We start from the raw sequence: 7,648 nt of genomic DNA, 5'->3' as shown, positions 1-7,648 counted from the left end.
AATATATATATATATATATATATATATATAAGACATGCAGACAGCAACCCATGGAGTGATATTAAAGTAAACCAGGAGCATAAATTATTCCTTTTAGCGTAGATCTGGTCCTCTGAGGTGACGAGCAGAAAAGCAGCTGACTTCGCACCGTTGATGCCCAAAGAATTGTGATTCATTGTGCTATATTTTTAATGAAGTGGATTGAATCAGCAGTACTGGTGTACTAATGAGGGTCTCTGCTCCAGAGGGCATGAGCGTGAAATGGGGAGGGAATGGTTGATTTGTCTTTTTGAGTGATTGAGTTTTTGATGTGATGGCACACTTGTGCAGTAAGTGCTTGCAAATATGAACCCTTTGATTGTACAGTAGTGTCCTCCCCATGATTACAGGTGGTACAACCCATCAGGACACCAGGAAAACTGCTCTTTTATATCCTGGTCAGGAGAAAACACAGTCTTACCAATTACTATTTTGTTTTTTAGTTTTTTTTTTTAGTTTTGTTTTTTTTGGACTGGACAAGAGTTTGTTTGGAAATAAACTATGTGACTCTGTTACGATTTCAATGCATGCATTTTTATTTGTTTTGTATCGCAATGCAGATGTTTTGAACTAGTCGACCGAGAAACGCTCAAACAGATAACCCGATGACAGGTAATAAAATAATACTGCCAAAAAATATTTCAGATTAAATGAATACGAGACATTCTATTTTTTTAATCATTTCATAACTGTACGAACAAACCCTCAGATGCATTGTACATCTCTTAGCTTCTCAAAAACATGCAAGGAAATTCACACTACATATTAAACACGTGCCATTAGACCTGAGATCTCCATCTGCGACTGAAGCCGCCATCATTCATTCTTCAATAATGAGATTCTTCTTTGCTTTATCCAGCCTGTCCAACACCTCACTGTACAGACCTGCCATCTGGGGAGACACATTTCATGTATTTTATTCACACCTTGCCACGTTTTCTTTTACCAAACAACATGAACAAAATGTTTTTAATGAAAATTATCATGTGAATTCTTGGAACTCGGGTTGTTGAATTAATGCTTGCCAAATGACATTTAATCTACTAGCTGAACTAAACCTCCCTACTGTATGTAGCTTTAACTACCTACCCACATAGCTGTAACCAACCCTACTGCTCTAATTAAGCCGCCTACTGAGGTGACGAAAAAAGCAGCTTGCGCACCTGACTTGAGGCGAGGAGAATATGAAACATGAAAATGAAATCTGGTGCCTTGGGTCGAGCACTCAAACAGCTGTAAGGCGGTCCATCCGCCTCCTGCAGCGTTACCCGAGTCTGATAGCTGTCCTGCAGGGAGCCCAGGAGCTTCAGGAAGACCTCTCGGCCTCGGGATACTGGGCCAGACTGTAGAGCAGGATTCCCGTATTCCACGCTCGGGTCAGCAGCCACAGGATCTCCAGTTCTGGAAAGTCCTCTGGCTGTGTGAGAAAGCAAGATGTCCGTGTGTGATATCATGGAGGAATGGATCAGATATTGGAGCTTTAAATGCTGTAATAATAGTTGCAAACTTATATAATGCAATTTTATATCGATGGTGTCATGAAGGTCACGAATTCAGAATAGCATCCTGATACTTATGCAAGTTTTCTGCAATGCTAGTTCAAGATAAAGGACACGGGCGATATTTTCAAATTAGCATCTAAATTGGCAGGAAGAAGCTGGTGAATGGAGCATCTGCGAACTGAGGCATAACTAAAAGCCCATTGACAGAAAGAGGAGATTCTTTCAAAGATGGGGATAATTGCGGGGCTGAGCTGCAGCAGGTTGTGTGTGACGGCTGCTGAGTCACCGTAACCAACTCACTGCGGTTGCTATGATGGACAGAGCTTCCTCATAGTAGCCCCACACTTCCTCCAACACGCAGGACTGCACCTCAGACACGCCACTCGGCAGGGTCAGCTGAATCAGGCTGTGTAAACAGTTACTGTGACATGCACACATATATAAGGTGTGTGTCATATGAGGAACATTTTGGTGTCTTTTGTTATCTATCAATGTGGTACATTCATTGCGTGAGTAACAAATGCTCGGCTAGACTGACCTGCTGCGCATGAGGTCGACCTGTGGCTGTTTCCTGTGCAGAGACACAGCGATCCTCAGTGCTTTCTTACACAGAACAGGGAAATGGGCTGGTGGTTCCATTGCCAGGACTGTAGACACAAAGTACAGGACCATCAGAGCTTATAATGTCATTTCATACACTACCATTCCAAAGTTTGGGGTCAGTAAGATTTGCCCTGCTTAGTATTTTTATAGAAACCGATATTTTTTCAGGATTCTGATGAATAAGAAGGTCAAAAGAACAGCATTTACTTGAAATAATCTTTTGTAACATTTATAAATCCTTACTGTTAATTTTGAGCAATATAACACACCCTTGCTGAATTAAAGTATTCGGTTTAATTCAGGAAATAAAAAAAGACAAGAAAAATCTTAACCCCAAACTTTGGAATGGTAGTGTATAATATTCAGTCATTCAGTCAGAATTTCACCATCCATAAATTATTAAAATATGTAATTCTTTAAAATAGGGGTTATGGTTCTAGAAGCTGACATGCAATCATTTCTAACAGCTTGGTCTCAACATAATCCAGCTCCAAAACTGATTCGAGCACAGATTCAAGCTTTGGATCATTTCATTTGGCCCGGGCTTCTAACTCAGAGCAGCAATAATGTGTCTGTTTTGTCTTTAGAAGAAGTGCCTAATGAGGAAAGAATGTGCCAAAAAGATGCATACGATCCCTGTCATTCTGGACAAACATGTATAATCTGCATTTAAAACGAATTATTTATAAAAGAATGCTTTGATGGTCGTCCAGATCTCTTTACAGAGTTGAATGTGCTCTAGAGTCTGGGTCCGGAGCTCAGTCTGAAAGCACAGCAGATATTCTACACTGCGCTCTCTGCTGGTTAGTCATGGTAACAAGGAAAAACTGAGATCAGAGAACATGTGGAGTAGTGTTTCTCAAAACTTTCCAACTCCAAGGTCCCCTACATGGGCTTTGATTTGCATTTGTACTTCTGCCTGAAATTATGCTTGTTTTCATTAAATTCTAGGGCTGTCAATAATGTTAAAATAATCAAGACTAGTTTTTTATTTTTTTTGTTAGAATTACAAATAATAAATGTAAATGAATATTAAAAATATTTAAGGATTTTAAAATAATATTTTAATTTTGCCTAATGTTAAAAGTGTGATTTCTAGGCCTGGACAAATCACGTAAATTAATAAATTATTAAAACTCCATTGGCATTTTTTATAATGATTTTTTAAATAAATGTTCTCTAGTTAGACAAATGTATAATTATTTTCTAGTTATAGGACAATATTTTTTGGGGGTAGAAACTGTGAGTTATATATATATCACAACTCACAGTTTTTTGTAAATATCTTTTTTCCTTATCCCTTGTCCTGTATATCACAAACAACTGGAAAAGTCAATGGTAAAAAAAGAGTTTATTTTTTCTGTTGAACACAAAGATGTTTTGAAGAATGTTGGTAACCAAACAGTTGCTGGTAGCCACTGACTTTCATAGTATGGAGAAAAAAAATACTATGAAAGCCAATGGCTATCAGCAACTGTTTGGTTACCAACATTCTTCAAAACATCTTCTTTTGTGTTCATTTATTTTTGGGTGAACAATCCCAATCCTGAAATTTCATTCAAAGAGGCTAGGAGTGGTGGGCCTTCGAATAGTGTTGTGGACAATGGAAGGCCTTGGACTCAGAAATGTTGAGAAAATGACCAAGGCCCACTAGTGAGCCACTGCACCTGGTTAAAAAACCACTGATGTGGAGTGTTTGTAGCTTCAGAAAGCAAAAAGGAATTTTACTTACAAAACCCTTGAAATGATCATGCATTTAAACATACAAATTCAGTCCATATTCAGAATTTGTACAGTGTCAAGTTTCATACTTCAGGCTCCATCGTGTCTTTAAAGGGGTCATATGATGCTATTTTAAAGATCATTATTTTGTGTATTTGGTGTAACATCTAGGTTAAAAAAACTGTCGTCCATAAAATGCGTTGCACAAATTCAAACATCTGGGTTGTGCTGTTCTGTTGTAAATAAATCTTAACCAATGATTCCTAATTGCATCTACTTCCGGAAGGCCAAATAAAGTGCTTTTGCTTTCTCACTGAAACACACAGCGTCTCCCTGACATGGCTGCATCAACACTACTGCTGTTCCTGAAACCAAGCCTTCTTTCTTTGCGTGCACATTTGGGCGGCATTATGCTAATATTTCCACACAGAGACGTAGATATGTGGGGGCGTGTTAGAACAAGCCGTTTTAGGTAGGTGTGGTTGACTCTTAACTTTTATAAAGAATATCTCTTTGGATTTGAGACTTTAGTCTTTGCAACTTTACAGATCTTCTTTATGCACCAAGAGCTTGTAACACTCCAAAGAGAAAGGAAAAATTGAAATCGCATCATATGACCCCTTTAAAGATCAAACCACAATTACCACATTTCTACGAAGCTTTGTGTTACTACTAAAAAAATACAAATAAAAATTATTAATGTCAAGATAACGGGGAAATGCGAGAAAAAGGCCTGAACGCGACAAAACAAGACATAAAAAATAACACATGATCTCTTGTTGCTTTCCGTAGATTTCAACTGAGGTGGGCATAGATTGCACACCTGTGAATCCTGCAGTTTTGCAGCTCCATCTAGAGTTGAAATCGCTTTGAAGAGAGTCTCAATCACCTCATCCAAATCTGAATTGATCTGTCTGTGGAGAAGTTTCTCTGACAGGACTGTGAAAGACACAGAGTCAGTCTTCAAACACCGAACAACTTGTGCTAAATCACTTCATGACAAGGTAAGCTGAAATATTTAAAACAGATTATACTAAAATTACCGCTAATATTCATAAGGGATCGATTATTTTATAAACGTGCGTAATAGCTCATTCCTGACAGAGCTAACTTCTATTACCACAAAATAGATTCTTACTTTTTACATCGGCAACAAACTGCTTCATATTACGGTCAGTTTTGTGTATTGTAATACACAAGTTGAGTAAGGAGTAAGTTAAAACGATCTAATATATTTTGTCAGTATTTTCTATGTGACAGTTACAGCAGAGATTGTCTTCTAGTGGCTTTGTTACAGAAACACGACCCCTCGCGAGCGTCCACCGCCAAGAACACGCACGGGGACGTGCGCAGTGTGAATGCAATACTGCTGTATGGCCACAAGGTGGTGTCTCTCACACACGGTTATGTATTTACTCTCATTTACATCTCCCGCACATATTTCACATTCAGATTTAAACAGCTTTACAAAATCTTATCATTGCCAAAACTTAAAATTAAATAAATTATAAAATACAATTATTTTATAATTGTAACTATTTAGTAACATAATAGATTAAATTTGCCCTGTGCAAAATAGCGAATAATAATAGCCTACAGATAATATTATATCCCCCTGAGAACCATAATTTTTTTTTTTGTGAATTTTATTGTTTTTTTATATCATGACATTGGTTGGAGCATAAGAAACAAATGGAGAAAAAAACATTTTTGAAAAAAATATTTTATTCATATTTTATTCTGTGTCTTTTGTAGAGGACGCCAGGACTAAGTTTTAAAAAAAAATAAATATACATGAAAAGGCAAGAATAGGCAAAAACAATGTTTTATTTTTTTCATTCACCAATCAGTTTTTAGGTTTCAGGCTATTTTTAGCCCAACTTTGTGCAAAGATAAGTCTCAACTGTGTTATAAAAGATATAACAGAATGATTTGATAGACTATTTTACTTTATGCAATATGTCCATAAAATGTCCATAAATTGGTATTCCCATTCTATACAATGTATCTATACATTGCATCTAATTTGCATATTAATGTGTTCTTGGGGCAAACCATAATGAAAAAAGAAGTGTTATAATGATAGTAATAACGTAGCAAAATTTTCATAAGAATATCTGATATTTCATAGGAATATTGATCTATAATTTCTATCCCTGTTGAATTGTTGTGTCTCCCCAAAATGCCTGATTAGCATGATGCTTGTTCTGGTGATCCTCTACAGAAGACATATTCAAGTTCAAGTTCATTTTATTTGTATAGCACATTTACAGCAGCCGCTAGGCTGACCAAAGTGCTTTACAGAAGAGAAATATATAAAAACATACACAGAAAACAAGCCAAATAAAAATATGAACAACCCATTAAAAAATTACCGAATAACAGTAATCAATACACTAAGGAAAACAGATAGGTTTTTAGCAGGGACTTAAAGACAGGCAGAGAAGGGGCCATTCTAATTTCTAAAGGCAGGGTATTCCAAAGCCGTGGCCCTGCCACCGCAAATGCACGCTCCCCTCTACGCTTAAGTCTAACATGTGGAACTACCAACAAAGCCTGGTCGCAAGATCTTAGGCTTCTAGATGGAGTGTATAAATGAAAAAGTTCAGAGAGGTAGACAGGAGCTAGGTTATGTAACGATTTAAAAACAAAGAGCAGAAGGGTATGAAAATTATACCCTGTTTCATAACAAAAAGTTATATTCTGATTTGAAACCCCACCATATTTTTCTGAGATGTTTATTTACGACAAACAATTTGAAAATTAGTCAGATTTAAACGACAATTTAAAAATATTATCATATTTCCCTAAGAGTGCTAAATTTGATCATTCTGTCAATATCAGTCATTTTTAAAGACGAAGAAGAAGGTGTGTTTATGATCAAACCTCCAAAAATTTGATATCCCTAAAAAGAAAACTAAATGTGCTCTGTACAGGACATCCAGAATAAAAAAAGTGTCATGTAGGGTCTCAGAGAAATTTACTAAAATATAATGTTTCTACAGAGGACAAACGTCTATGCCAAGGAGGATATAAAATAAATCAGCTAAAGGACAGATGTATATCTAAAAAATAAGCACTCTAAGTAAACATTTAAGATAAATGGAGAGCTACTCTTTTCAAGCGTGCAGGCTGCAGTATATTCAGAATTCTTAACTCTGTCTTGTTGAAAGACTTGGGCATTATGGTATAATAGCATTGTTTAAGCATACTATTCATCACCTTCTGGTAGTTAGAACCTCATTTACCCCCAAGAAAGTATGTGTTGATAACGCTGGAGTTTTTTGTTTTAACAGGGGAGGTCATTGTTGAGCTGAAGGAAAGAGCTCAAGCTGCATACACAGAATCGGTTGTGGACTCTCTTATTGTGTTCACTGCACTAGATTCAAAAATAAGATGTCTTAAAAGCCCACTTCTCTCGGTGCTCGGCTTCCAGCAATTGTTTCTGCCTGAGTCTTATCTAGCCACCGTGCTGGCCTGAGGGAAATGTGATCAGTTCAGAGGGCTTGATTGCACAGGAGAAAGAAAAAACAAACATGATCCCTATGACATGTGGTCAGAGAGATGCACACAAGATTTCCTAAAGTCTGCTACATAAATAATATAAAAATAATAATAAACAGGCATATTTATAAATGTGTGCCAGATTTAAAAACAGTTCTACACTGGTATGAGAGGTCAGTTACTAGCCGAATATTATTGTATAGCAGATTTGAGAAATACCTCAATCAGATCTCTGCTGCCAAACCAGAAAACATGACTGGAAACTTATATTTATATAT

Source organism: Sinocyclocheilus anshuiensis, unplaced genomic scaffold (assembly GCF_001515605.1).
Source record: "Sinocyclocheilus anshuiensis isolate Anshui unplaced genomic scaffold, SAMN03320099.WGS_v1.1 scaffold771, whole genome shotgun sequence".
Classification (NCBI taxonomy): domain Eukaryota; kingdom Metazoa; phylum Chordata; class Actinopteri; order Cypriniformes; family Cyprinidae; genus Sinocyclocheilus; species Sinocyclocheilus anshuiensis.
The sequence above is the reverse complement of the archived record's forward strand: the minus strand, read 5'-3'. Positions refer to the sequence as shown.